This window comes from Schistocerca piceifrons, unplaced genomic scaffold (genome assembly GCF_021461385.2).
Source record: "Schistocerca piceifrons isolate TAMUIC-IGC-003096 unplaced genomic scaffold, iqSchPice1.1 HiC_scaffold_1683, whole genome shotgun sequence".
NCBI classification, from domain to species: domain Eukaryota; kingdom Metazoa; phylum Arthropoda; class Insecta; order Orthoptera; family Acrididae; genus Schistocerca; species Schistocerca piceifrons.
In genome coordinates this window covers 258,067-281,313 of record NW_025727549.1, presented here as the reverse complement: position 1 = coordinate 281,313, position 23,247 = coordinate 258,067, and positions in this window count along the sequence as shown.

Below are 23,247 nucleotides of genomic sequence, written 5' to 3'. Positions count from 1 at the left end.
CAAGTATCTTTATGTGTTCTCATCACTTCAACTGAGAATCAATATTCATTCCTAGAAATTTTGCATTTGTTAGACTGTCTATAGAGGTGAAATCTACATTTAATTTAACATTGTCATTTTCCCTCTTCAAACTGAAATTCATGGCATTAATTTTCGTTATGTTAAATGTCACTTTGTCGCTTATTGACCAATTGTAAACTTCCTTGAGAGTTTCATTTGCTTTCTCTGAGAGGAGTTCTCTTGTTTTCTCAGTGACTATAATATTGCTGTCATCAGCAAAGAGAATTTTTTCACCATGAGAAACACTACTGGGAAAGTCATTGGTATATATCAGGAATAGTATTGGTCCTAATTTGATACCTTGTGGAAACCCCATATCAATGTATTTTTGGCCGGCCATGGTGGCCGAGCGGGTCTAGGCACTTCAGTCCAGAACCGCGAGACTGCTAAGGTCACAGGTTCAAATCCTGCCTTGGGTATGGATGTATGTGATGTCCTTAGGTTTGTCTGATAAGTGTTTTACTAAATGTTTACATCTATTTGAAGTATGTGTTATCACTATTCTTTGTACCCTATCTGCTAGGTATGATCAAAACCAGTCCTTAGCTACAACTCTTATTCCTAATGCTTCTAATTTATTTAATAGAATCTTGTGGTTGACTGTATCAAAGGACTTAGAAAGATCATGAAGGAACCTTCTGACAGACTCTTCTTTATCAAGAGCATCAAGTACAACTTTTGTGCATTCTACCACAGCTGACTCTGTATTTTTGCCACATCAGAAACGAAACTGTGATTCACTTAAAAGATTGTATTTATTCAGGTAATTCATTAATCTATCTTCCATAATTGCTTCTATTATTTTTGAGAATGGTGACAGCAGGAAAATAGGCTGGTAATTTTCTGCGTCTACTGCATTACCTTTCTTAACCAAAGACACAACTCTTGCCTGTCTGGAAATGTCCCTGATGTAAAGGATTCATTTATTATGTGTGGTAAGGGACTTGTGTAACCTCTATGCATTGTTCTAGTACACACATTGGTACTTCATCTAAGCCTTCTGACTTTTTATTTTTCAGTTTTTGAACAGTGTTACAGGCTTCATTTTCTGTGATTTGAAGTAACATCATTGTATTTAGTGCAACATTATTTACAGGGGTTATATTTGTTTTGGGGAATTTTTGTTGTTACTTCCCTGCCGTACTTCAAAAATGCTCATTTACGTAGTTTGATAAGTTTTGTTGCTTATTTATTACCTTATCCCCCTCCCTTACCAGTATGTTTTTCAGTCTTTCTTTGCCTCTCCCCGTTCCCATTTTTATAACATCCCAGAGTGCTTTGCTTTTATTCCCTGCATTATATATTACTGTGTCATTAAACGACTTTTTTGCAGCTATCAGCACCTTCCTATAGATCTTTTTGTATCTATGATAGAAATTTAAGAATTCTGGATCATTGTGACTCTTTTTCATGGAAGTGAGGTATTTACGTGTTTGGGAGGACTTCTTAATACCTGCTGTTATCCATCAACTTTTGTGTGATGTTGATATGACATGCATACCTTTGAAAATGCCTTTTCAAAGTTCAATTTAAATAATGTGGATTCTTATTCACATTGGGTTCCTTATACACTTCATCCCAGCGTTGTTTTGCTAGTTCCTTTTTAAAAAATCTTTTATTTTCATTTCTGATGGATGTCGTTTGTTGACTTGTAGTTTAGGGAATGATTTGATGTCTCATTTTACTGTTGTTATTGGACAGAGATGGTCTGATAATTCGAGATCTTTTACAGCTACATCACATTTTTCCCTGTCCATATTTGTGGCCACATGGTCAATTACTGATGAAGTCATTATAGTAACCCTTGTTGCACTATTGACCAATAGGGACAGGCCAAAACTTTGAAGTATATTTATGAGGATGTTGCTGGATTCATTTATGATATTCGTGTTGATTTTAATGTCCCCACACAGAATTGTGCTGAGCTGTGTACTTGAGACTTTATTTAGAAATTCTATTAATTTATCAAATAACATTGTCCATACTATCACTGGGAAATCTATACACACACAAAATTATTAATATCTTGGTGATATCAAGCCCTGTTAATTCAAACTGCTGGAGATACTCTTTAGGCAGGGGAACCTGTTGTCTGGATTTATCCTAAAAAAACACCTACTTCTCATACTGATGACAACAGGTATTTGACCATGTGTGACCCGAGATCCACCCCCTATACTTTCATGAATCAGCTGTACCAATCTTCCCTTGTCAGTCCTGTTTAGGTATAGGCCATGCCTAGTGAAACCCCATCTCTTGATAGTCCCGACGGGCACCAGAGAAACATGAGCAAAGTTGGCTACCCACAGAGCCACCCCTAACCCCACATTGATTCGCCTCACATCTCCATCAAGGTGTGGCCAATCGTGACACCGGAACAGCTCAACAAAGTGTACGTTGGTGCCACGAGTCAGGGAAGCTATCTTCCCCAGGTCACCACCTATGTCATATGCCCCATCCCTGTACAAACTGTTTCCCACCCCACCCGCTATCACTACATGGTCTTCTTTTGTAAAGTCCTTACGTAAAGACCCTAAGTCCTCTATCACATGACTTAGCCGTGCATTTGGCTGGAAGATACTGGTGGCCTGGTATGCTGCCCCTAAGATTTCCTGTAACTCAGAGCCTACACCTCACCCATGGCTACTACCTAGCAGCAGCACTTTCTTCTTATTATTCTTCTTCCTAACATTTTGTATATTTCTAAGCTTCTTGGCCTTGGTTGAAGTGTGCTGCACATTTCTTGCTCCTCTTTCTACCAGAGGCTCTTCTCCACTTAACTCTGGCAGTGGTAGACAAATGTTTTTGGTGTTGATGATAAAACTATCAGATCATGTTCTCTTTCTTCCTATCCTCCTACAAGCTGCCAGTTCACAACCACCCTCCTCCTCCCTATCTCTCTTGATCCTTATCAGTTCCTTCCTTGCTTCCTTCAACTGTGCCTGAAGGGCACAGATTTTCCTTTCCTGTACCCCAATCAAAATGTTCCTTGCGTACTTTGCAGTTCCAGGGGAGAGCCTCTCCTGTTCTCCCAACATTCTCCCCACCCCCTCCCCCAGTGAAAATATATCCTACAAGATTAGCAACAAATCCCTCTACTCACTACGCTATAACAGCTTCCACATTTCTCACTCGTGGTCACTTTCAAAAGAATAATTAAGTTTTAAATTTGTCAAGGACACAAGATTGGCTAAATGTAAACAAAAACAACACAAAAGTCTTACTTGCCATAGTTGTTTTTGTACTGATTTAGAGATACAATGATAGAAGAATGTATTAGTAATTACTTTGCTTTTAGAGAATTTACTTTAGTGTTTGGTCAGGTTTTAAATGTTTATAACTATAAAAATTTATGACTAGATCACCTCTAACTAGTAAACAATATGAAATGTGTTAGTTAAATACAATTTAAAAACTTTATAATTATACTTTTATTGTGACAATAGACACTGATGAAACTAGTAGCTGTCTTTCTTAAACGAATTTTGCACTATCAAGAAAACTCGAATAGAATTTTTTGTGTTTTGGCATGCAAAATTTCGCGTTATGTTGCAATTATCAGGACTTCAGATTACACAATTTTTTTTTTCAAGCATAATCTCTTTGGGACGCAAATATTCTGTTGTGGGACAAGAATGGTCACTACAGCAAATTTACGAAACAAAGGAAATTTAAATTTGTCACTATTTCCTCCCAAATAAGTTATTTTAGTGGACAAAGAAAACACCAGTGATCTCACTCGCCGGACATCTTGTCTTCCTGTCTATTTTAATGTATGTTTACTTACAAGGCCTGTCACTGAGTGTGAAGGGTAAGCTTTTGGCATACAAAGGTAGCAGGAGCTTCCACACAGCACACCAGGTATGAGATTAATTATGTATTATGCACTATACTGAAATGCCTTGTGAGACGTCTATAAATTCAAATATGTCCAATGTTGCTTTCCTGTTCCAATACACAAGGCCTTACAGGACTGTCAGTGAATGAGTGTGTCGGAGGCTAGCTCTGTCCATCACTGTGGCTGTTGGTTAGAGAGACCGACAGCTATGCAGGGGCCCAGGTGCAATTCCTGGCCGATTTGAAGAATTTATCCTCCCAGAGGTTCGAGGTTGGGGGTTGTGTTGCGCTTATCACCATTTTACCTTTTCTTTAGATGCAAAAAAGCAGTATCAACTGATGTAGATTTGCAGTAGGCGGGCGATTGCTCCTGCATACGATCTCCTGGCCAGAAATGCCATACTGTCATTTCATTTCATGCTAGGTATGAAACTGATTCTCTGTTATGCACATTATTGAAATGCATTGTGAGTCATCTCTGAATTAGTATATGCTCAGTCGGTTTAATATTAATTTACAGGGCTCTAGAGTAAGCAGTGTGTAGTTGTGTGCACTATGGTGCATTGTCGTGACACCTAGCATGGCAATACAGCATGCGACTGTAACGGTGTCAACAGCACTGGGTAGTGTTGTCTACTTCACTGGATGGTGGTGCATGAGAAATAGAGTTGTCACGATGACCAGTCTGACCTCAGTACCGCAGGTTTGCATGTTGGCCAGTGGGTATTTAGAGCAAATTCAGTAATACTCAGATATGAAAATTTGTTTTTCTTTAACATCACGGAATCATGTTTCTATATCTGCTCCATCCCTCCATACCCCCTCCCCACTCCCCAGTGGAAGGGGGTCACAATTATTTTGTGAGTTTGTGCATGGAGCACATGAGGCTCCTAGTAATTGGATCCTTTCTACTTTTCAAATCTGCATTAACTTTCCCGTGCTTGTCCATCCCCGTCGCTCAATCCTTCCCCTCTTCCCCTTCTTTACACCTCTGTTTCCTTGTTTACATTGGCCTGGCTATCTTTTTTTTTCTATCCCTTACAGTATTATTCTTCTTGCTTTACACTTTCCTTTTTGGAGTTTTTGGTCCCTCTTTGGGGATTCAACTCCTCTAAATTTTGTCTCCATGGTGTGAGCCAGCTGGGGAACAACACCATACATGAAGTCTTTGGCATGTGGCCATACCACCTCTTCCATTTTTTACCTGAAGCCATTGTCCTTTTGGTGCTATACAGCTAGCACAGTAGTTATTTCGTGTGCTTGGGGTGTTATGTACTCTTTTGATGGAGTCCTCTGAAAACACAGGGATGACAGTTCTGATACAAGAGCTGCTACCTCTCTGTGTATGCCTAGGAGTAGTGGCTTGTCATTATGGAGCATTGGGACTCCCATCAATAGCCCCTATGCCATGTGGCCCTTGGTGTGGCTGAGTATTGCACAAAGGGAGAGCCCCTGATTGGTTTTGGTGCTATCAGGGTGTACACTTTGTGTATCAAACGCATCAGACTTAAAACAACCGGCCATTCTGTGGCTGCCCCTTTAGTCAGGAATGACTTTTCATGGTACCTCTTTTCAACCTACAACTTTCCCCTCCTTGGATATCCCCTCATGGGAAAAGGGTCAGACTCGCTGTCTTGGGGTGAAATCTTTTCCCCACTACCTGGTCTGCATCAAGACTGACAAGGACACCTTCCCACCACGAACCAATTATTTTTGGTAGAAACTATCAAAGACAAGTTTGGCAAAGTGGACACTCTGAGTCAGATGTGATCAGGTTTAGCTATTGATCAGATTTTCTGCTGCTGAACAGTCTGTGGGACTCTGTGCCTGTGATCATCTTCACAACATTCTGATGTCCATTACTCCTCACTAGCCTTTGAATAAACTTCAGGGTGTCATTTTTCATAGAGACCTCATCGTCCAAACTGGTGAAGTGTGGGCCAGTCTGGAATGGCAAGGCATTCATTTTGTTCATCATATTCAGAAAGGCACTATGGACAACCACATTAATAATGGCCACTTTATTCTGGTCTTTGTAGGGGATACCCCCCCCCCCCCAGACAATGTCAAGGTTATGACTTACACTGTGATGTATGTCCTGCCACTGCTGAAGTGTTTTTGGTGTTTATGATTTGTACACATGTATTAATGCTGTACAGCAGACCATGTATGCAGTGAATGAGGATACCCAGGAGTGACTTTATTCTACTGACCATGTGTATTCATTGTCGTAACAGAACATTCTGGAATATGAGTTATTTGGTTACAGATAACTTTTGAAATAGGGGGATTTTAAAAAAAAAGTAAAATTATACTGCAAAGTGGAACCAACAAGGCTTTCAGCTGAGTTATATTGCTACATTCAGAATTACTCATCCACTCATTCCTAATTCCAACTGCATGTGTTTATACTGATACTGAAATTAATATTTATTTACGAAATTTATTTTTTGGTAAATGAGTTAATTATCAGGAAAATTGATTGTGAACAATCAGATGTTAATACATTCCCTGCTAGAATATGAAAATATTTAATCTGTTTAACAGTTGTACTAGTGTTACTCATCTAGCTAGATCAAAAATAAATATATATTACAAGTTGATCATTGCAACTCACTCTCTTGTAATTTTGGGATGGTTGTCAAATGTGTGGTCATCACCAGCAGTGCACTGAGCTTCAATCACAGCCATCACTGCCCAGCACGGCTCGGGAGGGGATTGACCCAGCGATGCTAGTATTCTAGGCTGGTGGCACAAGCCGCATCAGTTTCTGGTGATCCCAAGTGTCAGCAGAACTGCCACACCAGAGGCCAGTGAAGACGGAAGGAATATCGATGTTTAACATTCTGTCAACAGTGAGGTCATCAGAGACAGAGCATAAGCTCCGATGGTTTCAAGGATGGGGAAGAAAATCGGTCTTGGCCTTTCAAAGGAACCATCCCAGCATTTTCCTTCATTGATTTAGGGAAATAATGGAAAACCTAAATTTGAATGGCAGGACACGGAATAAAGCCATCATGTTCCCGAATATGAGATCAATGCACTAGCTAATGTCGTGTAAACCTTCATCCAGAAGTGTTCTCAGTGACTTTGTTTCTTCTGTATCAGGAACTGCTATGGGTATGCAGCTTGAGGAATTTGTTTTCTTTGCTGAAAACAGTCTCCTCTGTGGGCCAATGAAAGAGATACCACTACTGGCATGAACAGCACCTACACTAGCCTTCAATGAAGTTACCATTTTGTTGGCCAGCTGAACCTCAGTAGCTGACATACCACAAACAATTTCTGCCAGTACCTCTGTGTCACAGGAACTGACTAGCTTCAGAATTTTCTTCTCTCTCATTAATGAAATAAATGCCTCCAACATTTGTAACTAGTACATCTGGTAATTCAGAAATTTCAAATGGATTTTCTTCTGCACTCTCTACTTGGCAAACATTATGTATATGCTTGCACATATTTAACTTAATGCTATCATCAATACATGTGTAGGAATATCTATGAATGCTTACTTTACAGTCAGTGCACACTAATTTGGAGTTACAGTGGATAATGTTTTCTTCCAAAAGGCAAACTTCAAATGATTTTGTGGCTGGTATTTCCCAACCTTTGATAAATAAGGACTCAATTAGGAAGGTAGGCAAAGTACTGGATTTGTGCTTACGGCGAATGTTTTTCATTTTACTTGTTAGTTTTTCTTTGACAGGCTCATTGTCATTGTGAAACAGATTTGCTGTTACAAGCAATGTGAATGCAGATATACCTTTATCCAAATGTTTCACCGGCTTTGCATTACCTTGTAGAGGAAGTGGTGGTAATATGGCCCCTGCAACAAATATGCCCCCCCCCCCCCCTTAATATCTTAATAACATTTAACTGAACTTTAGTGGTGGTAGCTGGAACTAGTGTACTAGTATGCTCACTCGCCTGTAGGAGCACTGGAAGCAGGTCAGTACAGTGCCTGAGTGACAGTGAGGTTATATTTTTCAAACTCTTGTTCTAAACCTTGCGAGGTATGTGAATTTCACTTTATTAATGTACCATTATTGGTTAATACTTAGACGCAAGCACCATGCATACAACCTAGTAAATATTGGCAACAGTTTCAAATAGACTGAAAGGTGTGGTATTATTGCATTTTTAAGCTGTTTACACTAGTTTACAAGGTGGAAGTGATTGTAATATGGCCCCCATTGGTGCTTGTAATGTGGACCCCAGGGTTCATATTATAAGCAGTCTGTGAAATCCAGAATGAGATTTTCACTCCGCAGCGGAGTGTGCGCTGATATGAAACTTCCTGGCAGATTAAAACTGTGTGCCCGACCGAGACTCGAACTCGGGACCTTTGCCTTTCGCGGGCAAGTGCTCTACCATCTGAGCTACCGAAGTACGACTCACGCCCGGTACTCACAGTTTTACTTCTGCCAGTACCTCGTCTCCTACCTTCCAAACTCTACAGAAGCTCTCCTGCAGACCTAGCAGAACTAGAACTCCTGAAAGAAAGGATATTGCGGAGACATGGCTTAGCCACAGCCTGGGGGATGTTTCCAGAATGAGATTTTCACTCCGCAGCGGAGTGTGCGCTGATATGAAACTTCCTGGCAGATTAAAACTGTGTGCCCGACTGAGACTCGAACTCGGGACCTTTGCCTTTCGCGGGCAAGTGCTCTACCATCTGAGCTACCGAAGCACGACTCACGCCCGGTACTCACAGTTTTACTTCTGCCAGTACCTCGTCTCCTACCTTCCAAACTCTACAGAAGCTCTCCTGCGGAAGATTGCACTGTAGTTCCTTCTCTAGATTGTCGCACAGATGACAAAATGGTAGATATCGAAATAGACGACAGAGGGATAGAGAAACAATTAAAATCGCTCAAAAGAGGAAAGGCCTCTGGACCTGATGGGATACCAGTTCAATTTTACACAGAGTACGCGAAGGAACTTGCCCCCCTTCTTGCAGCGGTGTACCGTAGGTCTCTAGAAGAGCGTAGCGTTCCAAAGGATTGGAAAAGGGCACAGGTCATCCCCGTTTTCAAGAAGGGACGTCGAACAGATGTGCAGAACTATAGACCTATATCTCTAACGTCGATCAGTTGCAGAATTTTGGAACACGTATTGTGTTCGAGTATAATGACTTTTCTGGAGACTAGAAATCTACTCTGTAGGAATCAGCATGGGTTTCGAAAAAGACGGTCATGTGAAACCCAGCTCGCGCTATTCGTCCACGAGACTCAGAGGGCCATAGACACGGGTTCACAGGTAGATGCCGTGTTTCTTGACTTCCGCAAGGCGTTCGATACAGTTCCCCACAGTCGTTTAATGAACAAAGTAAGAGCATATGGACTATCAGACCAACTGTGTGATTGGATTGAGGAGTTCCTAGATAACAGGACGCAGCATGTTATTCTCAATGGAGAGAAGTCTTCCGAAGTAAGAGTGATTTCAGGTGTGCCGCAGGGGAGTGTCATAGGACCGTTGCTATTCACAATATACATAAATGACCTGGTGGATGACATCGGAAGTTCACTGAGGCTTTTTGCAGATGATGCTGTGGTGTACCGAGAGGTTGTAACAATGGAAAATTGTATTGAAATGCAGGAGGATCTGCAGCGAATTGACGCATGGTGCAGGGAATGGCAATTGAATCTCAATGTAGACAAGTGTAATGTGCTGCGAATATACAGAAAGATAGATCCTTTATCATTTAGCTACAAAATAGCAGGTCAGCAACTGGAAGCAGTTAATACCATAAATTATCTGGGAGTACGCATTAGGAGTGATTTAAAATGGAATGATCATATAATGTTGATCGTCGGTAAAGCAGATGCCAGACTGAGATTCATTGGAAGAATCCTAAGGAAATGCAATCCGAAAACAAAGGAAGTAGGTTACAGTACGCTTGTTCGCCCACTGCTTGAATACTGCTCAGCAGTGTGGGATCCGTACCAGATAGGGTTGATAGAAGAGATAGAGAAGATCCAACGGAGAGCAGCGCGCTTCGTTACAGGATCATTTAGTAATCGCGAAAGCGTTACGGAGATGATAGATAAACTCCAGTGGAAGACTCTGCAGGAGAGACGCTCAGTAGCTCGGTACGGGCTTTTATTGAAGTTTCGAGAACATACCTTCACCGAAGAGTCAAGCAGTATATTGCTCCCTCCTACGTATATCTCGCGAAGAGACCATGAGGATAAAACCAGAGAGATTAGAGCCCACACAGAGGCATACCGACAGTCCTTCTTTCCACGAACAATACGAGACTGGAATAGAAGGGAGAACCGATAGAGGTACTGAAGGTACCCTCCGCCACACACCGTCAGGTGGCTTGCGGAGTATGGACGTAGATGTAGATGTAGATCCGGACCTAGCAGAACTAGCACTCCTGAAAGAAAGGATATTGCGGAGACATGGCTTAGCCACAGCCTGGGGGATGTTTCCAGAATGAGATTTTCACTCCACAGCGGGGTGTGCGCTGATATGAAACTCCCTGGCAGATTAAAACTGTGTGCCCGACCGAGACTCGAACTCGGGACCTTTGCCTTTCGCGGGCAAGTGCTCTACCATCTGAGCTACCGAAGCACGACTCACGCCCGGTACTCACAGTTTTACTTCTGCCAGTACCTCGTCTCCTACCTTCCAAACTCTACAGAAGCTCTCCTGCGGACCTAGCAGAACTAACACTCCTGAAAGAAAGGATATTGCGGAGACATGGCTTAGCCACAGCCTGGGGGATGTTTCCAGAATGAGATTTTCACTCCGCAGCGGAGTGTGCGCTGATATGAAACTTCCTGGCAGATTAAAACTGTGTGCCCGACCGAGACTCGAACTCGGGACCTTTGCCTTTCGCGGGCAAGTGCTCTACCATCTGAGCTACCGAAGCACGACTCACGCCCGGTACTCACAGTTTTACTTCTGCCAGTACCTCATCTCCTACCTTCCAAACTCTACAGAAGCTCTCCTGCGGACCTAGCAGAACTAGCACTCCTGAAAGAAAGGATATTGCGGAGACATGGCTTAGCCACAGCCTGGGGGATGTTTCCAGAATGAGATTTTCACTCCGCAGACGAGGTACTGGCAGAAGTAAAACTGTGAGTACCGGGCGTGAGTCGTGCTTCGGTAGCTCAGATGGTAGAGCACTTGCCCGCGAAAGGCAAAGGTCCCGAGTTCGAGTCTCGGTCGGGCACATAGTTTTAATCTGCCAGGAAGTTTCACAGTCTGTGAAATGTTTTTATTTCTGTTTTCAGATGCCTAGGACAAATCTGGCACCTAAATGAACCCAAAAAAGGTAGGTGTGGGATAAAAACAATATGCAAGAGGCAGTGTCTGCTGTCATAGGAAAAATGATGGGAGTTAAAAAAGCAAGCATCAAAACATTTTGCTGTCCCAAAAACAACTCTACATCACTATGTGTATGAGGCTAATACCTCACAGATGGCAGATTCTGAAACTAAAAAGCTTGGAAGAAAACCAGCCCTAGAAAGTGAACTAGTGGGTTACTTACAGTATATGGAGGCCAAATTCTATGCTTTTACTAGTATGGATGTTAGAAAAATGGCCTACCAACTTGCAGTTAGGAATGGAATTGCAACAAACTTCAGAAATGAAATTGCTGGAAGGGCTCGTCTAGACCATTTTCTACGATGTCATCAAGATAAGCTTTCGGTTAGAAAGCCAACTGGAACATCATATGCTTGAGCAAAAGGCTTTTCCTGTGAGAGAGTTAACTCATTCTACAACTTGCTATAAGCTGAATACTGGAAACATAAATATCCAGAAGATCGTGTATGGAACACTGACGAAACAGGCCTTAGTGTAGTTCAGACTAAGGTACCACAAGTAATTGCAAGCAGAGGTAAACACCAAATTTGTTCTCTGACTGCTGCCAAGTGTGGGTCTCTAGTAACGGTCATCTGTTTGCTGAGTGCAGGAGGTTCTTATGTTCATATTCCCGAGGACGGATATGGCAGACGTTCTTATGAAAGGTGCTCTTCCTGGGTCAATTGGGAGAGCTTACCCATCTGGTTGGGTTTAAGCAAACCTATTCACAGAGCGGTTGAAACATTTTGTTGAAGAAACAAACCTAACAGGGAGTTCGCCTATTCTACTCATCCTTGATGGTCACTTCTCCCATGTAAGGAATATTGATGTGATTGATGTCACAAGAAAAAACTTCATCACCATTTTGTTATTGCCTTCACACACAACACACAAACTGCAACCTCTGGATCGTACTTTTATGGGTGCACTTAAGACTCACTACAGCAAGAATATTTGGCAGTGGATGCTCCATGAAAGCAAACCTGTTGGACCCTATGATATAGTGTGTCTCTTTGGCAAGGCCTGCTTCTGGAGTACAACTGGCATTAATGCAGTAAATGGGTTTATGGTAACAGGAATTTCTTTACAAAGAAATATATTTCAAGATGATGAATTCATCACTGGGGAAGGAGTCCCGATGCCTGTGCCTGCCAACCAACCGAAACAACAAGAATCCGAAAAGAGAGTCCAGAGCGTATTAAAATTGCATTTAGTATGTCTCCAAGGCATATCCATCCCATACCTTAGAAGATGAAAACATTGTCTTCTGGGCGAAAACCATGTGTTGCTAGTCTTGTGACAGGCTCTCGATGTAAAAACGAGTTAGAAGCTTACATAGAAGAGAAAAAAGCTGCAGCTAATCTTTGTAGCCGTGGATGCAGACAAGGGAAATTAACAGCTACCAAAAGGAACTTGACTTATGATATTGTTCTGGAACCCTAACCCAAACTCGTAATAGAGGGCGTGGTGCATCTGGTTGTGGAAGAGGCATTAGTTGACAATTAAAGAAAACCTTGATTAATCAAGAAGAAATGGACAGTGATGACTCAGATTGTGTTAACGATGGCATCATGGGGCTCTCAACTGATTCTGGTGAATCTCCATGTGACCCTCTGGTTGGTGAACTCCAGCCAGATAAACATGATGCTCTTTGTTTATTCTGTGATGGGAAGTTTTCAAATGATGTTCGTGGCAAATGATGTGTGCAATGCCTAATGTGCTCTTTATGGGCTCACAACGAATGTGCTGAGGCGGAAAAAGAAGACTATGTTTGTGACTTATGTCGCTAGTACTGTGGTACTTTGTACTTTTATGGTTTTATATTCATAATAAATATGTATTTTAATTAAAAAGCAATTCTTCATTTTTCTTGCAGCCAGAAATCCTTAAAATGTACTGGGGTCCATATTACAAACACCATGGGGGCCATAATAACTGCACATCTTGTTCGCAGTCAAATTTATCTTGGGAAACAGAATAATAACAAATATATTCTGAAATTTTAAGGAATTTAATCAACATAATGTCTTAGTTAACTGTCAGTAGAGTATAACCATATCAATTAAGGTAGTACTATTATGGTATCAATGTACAACATTATATTGAAAAACAAACTGGGGGTTCATATTACCACCACTTCCTCCATGTATTTCAGTGTCTTATGCATACTCTCCAGGTGCATGTTTGTGTTGAGTCTGGCTTGTATCCTATGACAATATGCCCAACACTTTCACATCCTTTTGATAATACATCTTGAAATAGTGACCAAATTCTGCAGTCTCTGAATTGCTGTTGTTTCTGCAGTGCTTTTATCAATGATTCCTAAAACACAGCAACATCTCTTACCAGCATTAACGACCTTACAAGTTTGTACACCTCGTTTCTCTTGTCCAAATTTTGAATTTTGCTCTTAATATTGATCCTCCAGGCTCTATCAACATGCCAGGTACAGAAAAGTCTCATTTCAGGAGCTCCCATTGATTTGTTCCAAGCGATACTATACGATTCTGCCAGAACTCTCATGAATACTTTTGGGGAAGTCTGTGCAACCTGAAAATTAACACAATTGAAAAATATACGCAAAACATCAGAGTCATTCATATTAGATATAAGGAAAGCACACAGAAATCCTTGCCTCATATCATCCAGTACAAGTAATGTTGTAACTTCAAAATCATAGCAGTTTAGGCTGATTGCATCATTTGGATATCTGACTGATTTTGAAGACAGGGTATTTGCAGCTGCAATGTTGTGCAAATCCTGCATCGATGTAAGTTGCACTCTCTCCAAATTTGAATTCTGCACTGTTTCCTGAATTTTTTGGAGGATGATAGGACACAAGATTCCTGCAGCAATGTCTTTAGCTATCATCATCTGTTCTTTTCCTGTCAGTTGTAGTACTTCTGGTTTCACACATAATGCATGTGCATACTGGAAAGATCCATCGAGCAAGTTTTATAATCTGTTTCAAATGCAGACATCGTACACTTAAAACTTTTCTGTTGTGGTTTGCCATGAATATTTTGTTCATGGCGTTTTAAACTACCTTTACAAGTAAAATCCTTGTCACATAAGTAGCACTGGTAGGTACATGAACATTAGTTATTTGTAACAGGAGGCATCACTTCACTCAGTCTCTGTAGGTTGACTGTGGAAGTATGCCTCTTCAGGGTCTTGTGGTAACTGTACTCATTTCCTCAAACTTCACATTTAAAAGCTCTCATTTTAAAATGCTATTAAGACAACCAGCTAAAAGTGGTAAAAACTGCCACAATGTACAGTATCTATTGAAATCAACAGCTTAGTTCATGGTTGAATACTAGAAATAAGATAAATCTATGGTAAAGATGTAAATGTAGTTACTTTGGTGTAGGTGTTGTTCATTGTTCAAGAACACACCAGTTCAATAACTTGTCTCTTCAAAATGTGTAACTCATACTACATTTAAATTTAACAAGAGGTTAAATAGTTAATTGGTGGCCAACTTCTTCTACTCCATTCACAAATTTATTTGTTGAACTAACTGATGTACCAAGAATAACAAAGAACATAAATTTTATGGAAAATTTGACCTCTGTGTATGTTTCAATGACTAATATGTTCTTTGTAAATAAGTGTGTTACACTGATTTTCTGTTTGATAGTGTGTGGCTACGACAGGTTATTATATTTTTTGTACTCCAGTAGGAGAACCCAGGGTAGAATGGGTACAAAGTTGAAAACATTGATTAAAAGTACAAAAGAGTTAAATAAGAGAGTTACCAATTTTTATATGAACACATTATGAAGTATTAATCACAAAAATACAAGATCATTGCCATAAAATAAAAGAACAAAATTTTTTTCACTCAAAAATAGAAATGTATGTCATTTGCCCCATTCTGCCCTGTGCAAGCGGCAGAATGGGGTGGTAAGTACAAGTGATTACAAAAACGTATAAAATTATCGGAAATGCAGAAAATATTGGCTTCCTCAGTATTTATTTAGTTTAAAGTGAATATTAATGTCAAACTACAGTTTTCATGTATTGTATCCTTTTCTTAAGGCTGTTTACAAAATTCACACATGAGGAGACACTCATAATCTTAGCTATCTATTCCTGCACAAGAATCGTGTGTCCATTTTTTGCGCATGGAAGAAGTGACCCAACCTTCAACTGATTTTGAATAAAACTCACCACAATATAAACATTCACAATCAGAACTTTCCTCACAATCACTCTCGTTAGTATTGGATGCTCTCCTTCTATTTTCCATTTATCTTCAGGCCCCTCCATGAACCATAGACCTTTTCATTGGTGGGGAGGCTTGTGTGCCTCAGCGATACAGATAGCCGTATCGCAGGTGCAACCACAACGGAAGGGTATCTGTTGAGAGGCCAGACAAACGTGTGGTTCTTAAAGAGGGGCAGCAACCTCTTCAGTAATTGCAAGGGCAACAGTCTGGATCATTGACTGATCTGACCTTGTAAAACTAACCAAAACGACCTTGCTGTGCTGGTACTGTGAACGGCTGAAAGCAAGGGGAAACTACAGCTGTAATTTTTCCCGAGGGCATGCAGCTTTATTGTATAGTTTAATGATGATGGCGTCCTCTTGCGTAAAATATTCCGGAGGTAAAATAGTCCCCCCATTCGGATCTCTGGGCAGGGACTACTCAAGAGGACGTTGTTATCAGGAGAAAGAAAACTGGCGTTCTAGGGATCGGAGCGTGGAACGTCACATCCCTTAATCGGGCAGGTAGGTTAGAAAATTTAAAAAGGGAAATGTATAGGTTAAAGTTAGATGTAGTGGGAATTAGTGAAGTTCGGCAACAGGAGGAACAAGACTTTTGGTCAGGTGAATACAGGGTTATAAAGACAAAATCAAATAGGGGTAATGTAGGAGTAGGTTTAATACTGAGTAAAAAAATGGGAGTGTGGGTAAGCTACTACAAACTGGATAGTGAACGCATTATTGTGGCCAAGATAGACACAAAGCCCACGCCTGTCACACTAGTACAAGTTTATATGCCAACTAGCTCTGCAGGTGACGAAAAGATTGATGAAATGTATAATGAGATAAAAGAAATTATTAAGATAGTGAAGGGAGGCAAAAATTTAATAGTCATGGGTGACTGGAATTCGATAGTAAGAAAAGGAAGAGAAGGTAACTTAGTAGGTGAATAGGGAATGGGGGTAAGAAATGAAAGAGGAAGCCGCCTGGTAGAATTTTGCGCAGAGCATAACTTAATCATAGCTAACACTTGTTTCAAGAATCATGAAAGAAGGTTGTATACATGGAAGAAGCCTGGAGATACCAACAGGTTTCAGATAGCTTGTATAATGGTAAGACAGAGATTCAGGAACCAGGTTTTAAATTGTAAGACATTTCCAGGGGCAGATGTGGACTCTAACCACAATCTATTGGTTATGAACTGTCGATTATAACTAATGAAACTGCAAAAAGGTGGGAACTTAAGGAGATGGGACCTGGATAAATTGACTAAACCAGAGGTTGTACAGAGTTTCAGGGAGAGCATAAGGGGACAATTGACAAGAATGGGGGAAAGAATTACAGTAGGAGAAGAATGGCTAGCTTTGAGGGATGAAGTAGTGAAGGCAGCAGAGGATGCAATAGGTGAGAAGACGAGGGCAATTATAAATCCTTGGGTAACAGAAGAGCTATTGAATTTAACTGATAAAAGAAGAAAATATAAAAATGCAGTAAATGAAGCGGGCGAAAAGGAACACAAACGTCTCAAAAGTGAGATCGACAGGAAGTGCAAAATGGCTAAGCAGGCGTGGCTAGAGGACAAATGTAAGAATGTAGAGGCTTATCTCACTAGGGGGCTTTGGCAAAGTTCTTTTTCCTTAATAATGGCTTCTAACTCTTTCTTTGTACAGCAGATCAGTTAAAACAATGGTCTTTCCCCTCTTCCGTTTCGCCCTTTTCATGCTTTCATTAACTTTTGGCTAGGGCATCAGAATTTCAGGTGAAGTATGAAATGAGGAGGCCTTGTTGTCAGTTGTCATCCAAGAGCACCCAGGACTAGAACAATTAGCCTCAATAACTTTGTCATTCTTAGGTGGCAGTTCATTGTTACAATTCGCTGAAACCTGCCAGCTTGATCATCCAACCTGTTGGCGTAGTCTTTTTTAGCTGGTGTGCTAGGGGAAGGCAGTTCCAATCGTTCAGCTCCAGATATAATAACCTCTTTATCTGATGGCCTATCAAGTCCGATGTCAGTTTTGTCTGCCAGGAAGAAATCTAAATCTGTGGATACGGACGGGTCCGTGGGCCATATTCCACTAGCTTCGAAACCTTTAATAGCGGTTTTCATTGTTGCACTTTTGTTGAAAGCTGAACCAAAAACCTTTGAAATTTGGAAGACCACCGCGGCCTGCACATCCCTCGGTCCATACGCAGAGTCACTGGAGGGGAGAGGCGACACACCACCCGCCGGCCTAGGACGTCAGTCAACAGGAGCAACCTGATCATGATGGCACTTTACGGCGTCGAAAATTCGTTCTACGACGACCAGTCAACCCGCCTGCATGCCTGAGAGACCTTCAAGCACATTCATATTATATTAATATCCAGAAAAAACTTGAATTTCTTATCATTACTGAATTTCTAGATTGGATGTGGTGATTTGATCTTAGTCAAGAATGTCTTTGAGGAGACAAAGACGCCATTATGATCATCTTACTGAGTTTGAACGAGGTCGTGTAATAGGGCCATGAGAAGCTGTATATTCCTTCATCGATGTCGCAGGAAGACTTGGCAGAAATGCAGCACTGTACACAATTACTGGCAGCAGTGACCACGAGAATGTACGGTTGCAAAAAAGGCCGGTCACGTGGCGCTACCGAGAGGGAAGGCGTATGGCTCTGGCGCATCATATTTCTTCTGCAGCAGCAATTTGAACAGCAGCCGGCGACATAACGAAATGTTAAAAATCGATTACTTCAGGGACAGCCCCGAGCCAGGAGCCCAGTAGCATGCATTTCACTGACCCCCAAACCACCGCCATTTGCGACACAAACTGACATCGCACACCTTTACAACACAATGCGTGCCCGTTTCAATACTTGCATTCAACATTCTGATCATTACATCTGTTACTAATTTACAGGCATGTCACTTTTGCAATGGCTTATTTCGTGCTTACATTGCCCTGTGATGCCGCAAAGTTAATCACTTAGATATGCTACATAGACAGACGTATTCCCGAAATTTCATTACTCTACATGATTTTTTTTTTGTTGTTGTTGTTGTTGTTGCTGTGATTTTTTTTTACCGCCAGTTCATTTGTCCAGTTGCGGAAGCCTTCAGTCACTGACGCCACCCTGCAACACACCTCTGCCAGGCATGCTGCATCAAGCACCGCCCCTGTAAATCATTAACTGCACAGCCCAGCGAGCTAAGAAATTTGCAGCTCAGTCCGCAGAGGTCCTTCGTGTACACCAGACACTAGAACAAGTGGTGCACACAACCGCGACCGGGTCACTCCTGCTACGGACCTTCTGCTTCGTTCACTGTGACACGTGCGGCCACTCGAATGTAAGTGTGCCTCCCAGGCAGTTCCGTCGTAGCCGATAATTGATGCCCACCGATATGAACCCATAACTATACAGACGGCACTTCTATGAAATCGGCAAAAAATGAGATGCACCTTTTAAAGCATATTATGTTTTTGAAGAAAACTACACTGTCTAAAATTCCCTTTAACTAACAGCTAAAATTAAAAACTTTTCCATTCCTGATTATGGTAATTTCGTATCCTTTAACGTAGATAATTTACTTACTAACATTCACATTTATGAGACTATTAAAATTACTGAAGAGAATCTTCTCCAACACAAAAACCTAATGTACAAGAAATTAAAGATGTCATTAGGTTATTACTTTTGATACTCTCCTATAACTATTTCAAGTTTAATGCTGAAATTTTTTTACGACCGGAAGCCTTTACCGTGCCCATTTGTATAACAAGTACGCTTGCTAACAGTTTTGTTAAACATCACAAAAGGCAGTACTTTAAGAAATTCCCGATCAGAGCTAATAAAATTTAATATTATAGTATGTACATGGACATAATCTTTGTGTCATTTAGAAGATCACTCAGTGACACTGTCACTACATTGACATAACTGAATAGTATATACACTAGCATTAATTTTCACCATGGAGTTAGAACAACAACATCCAACTGACTGTGAAACGTCCCCTTTGAAAAATTATACAACACTGTGCTTAACCTGACACACAATGTTTTTAGCGCAACGCAATCTGACTTTCAATAATCCCTACAAAAGAATGGCCCTGACTGACATTAACCTATACCTTTCACAAATCACTTACCTCACAAAAATCTTCGTTACGCGAACTACTGCAATATAGCGAGCGCCACTACTGCCAGCTAAATAAAAGATTCAAACTACCGAAGGCACTAACTACTGATAGGCATAGTTAGGAAATGAAAGATTTTAGTAGAGAACAAACAATGTATTTACCTTAATAGTGTTGAAAAATCATAATATACATAACAGATCATGACATCCAGTCTTATAAATTTCCAAACTCCGCCATCTCTCTCCCCACATCCACCACTGGTGGCGGCTCACCTCCAACTGCGCAACGCTACGCGCTGTTCACATCCAGCTGCCCAACACTACAATGGCAGACAACAATGCAAATTAGCCACAGACTGCACACAGTACAGCCAGTGATTTTCATACAGAGCGCTACGTAACGTTGCCAATAAGAAAACATAAACAGCCTACTTACATAGCCCCCATGCTCCCCACAAAAAATTTTACAAATAGTTTTGGGCCATGGCCAATACAGATTTGAAAAAATTTTTCGTAATTACAATAACACAGATACCAAATGCACCCACTTATTGATACAATGTTGGTCAAAAGCTAAAATTTTCTCACAGTCCATAAAGACAGTCCTGATCATTCATCACAGTAACATTGCAGTGTTTTTCTCGAAGTCTGAGCAGTAAAAGAAAGTGCACACGGAAGTAGTGGATTTCCATGCAATCTTGAAGAAGTAGTGTTGTCCTTCCAATGGAAAGACAGTGCTGACTCTTGACATGCAGACAGGTATTGGTCCACAACAGAGCAAACCCACAGCAGAGTCAGTCGAAATTTTGAAGAGTACTGGTAGGTAGGTCATGACAGAGCAGACCCACTGTAGTCCTTGTAGAGATTACGGTATTGGTGGGCCACCAGAGGTGCAGACCCACTGCAGTCCTTGTAGAAATAATGGTACTGGTGAGTCAGCAAAGGTGTAGACCCACTGTAGTCCTTGTAGAAATAATGGTATTGGTGGGTCATCAAAGATGCAGACCCACTGTAGTCCTTGTAGAGATGGCCAGCAGCCATCTGTTGTGACTGTGCAGGTGCACAATCACCATTGAAGAGTCTTGCGGATAATATAGCAAGTCCATGAACTACCACTTGTGCACTCACAAAAAATTTTTTTGAAATGTCCTTAGAACCAGCAATGCTGTTATCCAGTCCCTTGCTGAATTATTAACACACGTGCAAACACTAACAGTCCTCCTTTTTGTCACATATTGTGCATATACTACGACCAACAGAAACGTGTGCAGTGAAATGTAACCTACAAGTTACTTAATTTGATGGGCTGGTGCCAATTACAATTTTATAACATAAGAATACAATTACAAAGGTACAAAATACATCATTAAAAACATAACTATACAGATAACATTTTTAGTAAAACAGGCTTTACAAAATAATAGAAACAAACATGTACATCAGTGTTACAGGAATTATGACATAAGTAAATACATAAAACATCAGAATAATTATTGAAACATCAACTTCACACATGAGCATTAAAACAGAACAGAATTAATAATGTCTAACATCTTTACAAAGTAAATAACATATTATTAATGCAAATTATATTTGAGGATGGCAGTATTCCTCATCATAGTTCATGTAGCTGAGTATTAGAAAAATTCTACAACATAAGTCTTATCAGATAAACATACAAAGACAGGAAGAACATAAATACACAAGGGTACACAAACACATAGTGGGATAACACAAGGAAAGGACAGGATTTGTCTTACTGCAGTATTTTACAAACAAAACTTTCTTTACTTCTCGGAGATCTCCCTTCGTTCTTCATTATTTCCAAAAAGTCCTACCTATACCTGCTATCTGTACTTTTCTCGTATAGCCTCTCAGTGCATTTCTTCAAATTCATCGCAACTCATTCTCTTATAGGCTACCCCCTCTTAAGCTAACTTAAATCTACTGAGCTCAGATGCTAAACTAAGGGACGAGGCAATGCAGCAGCACAAAACAATTAACACAAACAGCAATGACAAAAAAATGGAAAATTGCAGAGCAAGCTACAGTAAATCTAAATTACCAAGCAATGCAACATTACAACTAATATGAGCCAATGTGCAGCAACAAGAAAAATAAATCAGTAGTAAAACTAGCTTAAGAGAGTAATACAAAGTGAAATTTAGTAGCACTATGCCTGGCAAACAGCAGCAGCAAATGCAATAACTTATATCTAAACATGACAAAGCTCAAGCAGAAAAAAATATTACACTAAAGACAACAATGCAGACAAGGGAAATGTATATTCATATCTTAATGTCTATGTAATTAAAGTGGTGCACCACAACTTATTCTACAAAATAAATTACCAAGTACTTGAAAAGAAAATTATGAATGCAGTTCCTGTGAAGGTATATGTCATTTTGTGCTCCCTCATTTTTTTGAAAAAATTATTATTTACTCAATCTGTAGACAGAAAATATTTATATTAGTACATCTATAAAATTTTATTTTAACCAATGCTGAAGTGCAGCTAGAAACTAGATATTAAACAAAATGAGTTAATAAATACATAAAGCAAGCCATATGGCATTTCTCTCAACTAGCAAGAGAATAGCCGTGAAATGTTTCTCATCGATTCATTAGGCATTTTAGTAAATATCATAAATTAAGAGCTCCACAGTATAATCATATGTTTTCAAGTTTGATCGTGTCGTATTTGCGATGCTTTCTACAAAGGAATGTCAATAGTGAGGATAATGGCCTCCCTTTTTTTTCTACCTGTGCCTCTGAAAAGGCACACACTAATGGCTTTTTCTCCAGGTGTCTGACACAGCTGGGTGCCCACGACGCATTACGTGCAGGTGGTCACTTAACTTTCTTACGGAAATATTTACGACAGCAGTTTCCGCTACAGTGACAGTATCATATAAAAATATTTAACAGGTCAAGAATTTGCGTTACAAATCTGTAGACACAAAATCCTGTAAATATAACAGTGTCCAAAAAATTTTCGCCAGCATAGTGATACATTCTCACATATACACACATTTCATAACTCTTAAAGTACGATTCTCGGTTTCCAACATCCTTTTCCACAAATCAGAGTCCCTAACCACTACTCATTAGTCCTTACCTTATTCGTCGACACTTCTTCAATATTTCATCATAACAGATACGTAGCATACTCAAATAACTCATATAGCATCAGCTTATTGATCATAAACATACCTCAACAGCATAATACACATCATCATCGTAATAATAACATCATAACACATCAGTCAACTCTCAAAATCGTCTTAGCCTCCTCCAATAATTTCAAAACCTAAAAAATTCTCTGCTCATTTAAATAGTGTAATCTACCTCAAACGTACTTTAAAATCATGATCCCACACCAAACACATCATTCAAAGCTCTCATAGTATCACAATGGTTCCAAAAAAATATGAAGAGTTCACAAAGTACTGACAAAATACAATTTCATAAATGTGAAGTTATCCAACTGTGTAATTACGTAAACATCTGTCACTGATGTAGTAAAATAAATATTTGTCTCTCTCAGTTAAATGATCAGATAGCTGTGTAATTCTGTGTTACAGAAATATGGTACCGATGTGTAAAGCTGTATAAGCAAATACCATATTAGCTAGGGCTCCTTGCGCTTGCCACACGCATGGTACACAAAGTAAGCGTGTACCCCCCTAAGGATTAATGT